The sequence below is a fragment of the Macadamia integrifolia genome, chromosome 12, assembly GCF_013358625.1.
Source record: "Macadamia integrifolia cultivar HAES 741 chromosome 12, SCU_Mint_v3, whole genome shotgun sequence".
Taxonomy (NCBI): domain Eukaryota; kingdom Viridiplantae; phylum Streptophyta; class Magnoliopsida; order Proteales; family Proteaceae; genus Macadamia; species Macadamia integrifolia.
The window spans coordinates 27,358,630-27,359,407 of record NC_056568.1 but is presented as its reverse complement, the minus strand read 5'-3'; positions in this window follow the sequence as shown (position 1 = coordinate 27,359,407).

Sequence of the window (778 nt, the reverse complement as noted above, 5' to 3'; positions counted from 1 at the left end):
ATCTTAGGATTTGTTTTGGCAAGGTATAAAATATATGATATGGAAAAGTGAAAATTGGTCAAAAAGTAAAAAGCAAGTATAAAATTTCTAGGAGCTAGACAGCACACTGCGCCTCATGAAATGGGGTGTTTTGATCGAACCTCTTAGGAAGGAACACTTCCAAAAAGAACTTAGCATCACTGTCTTTGTTGGCATATGCATAAAGCGAAGCTACTTAGTAACTTAGGTTTCTGGTGTTTGTTCCACCATGTTATTCAGGCCAAATGTAGTGGAGTAGAATGAGTTCTCTATTAAAAAAAAAAAAAAAAGATACCATCATACCTTGTTGTCTATGATTGGTCAATGCTCCAAAACCCTAGTTTATGGTCCCTACCTTACAATGTGGTTTGCCTTAGGATTGGTCATGCTTTAGAAGATATAAGGGTCATCCCTATATGAGATGTGTGATTGTTCCTAAATCTAGATAGAGTATTAAAGTTCAAGTGTGGGGGTTCCTCAGTTGATGTGCTTTAATTGAAAGAGAGTGTGTGTTTTGTAGTTGTTGGAAGCTATAAATGGTAATTTTTCAAGTTAATTTGAATTTTGGGTGTAGTTTCTTTATTTATTTGTCTTGCTCGAGGACGAGCAAAAGTCAAGTATGGTGGGATTTGATGATCACAATAATGTGTGAAATCTTAGGGATATAAGTGTACATTTTGCCCCATTTTTCTTGTTTTTTTTTTTTCAGTTTCCAATTCTACAAGAGAAAGTGCTTAAAGTGAATCAAGAACTTGTCCAA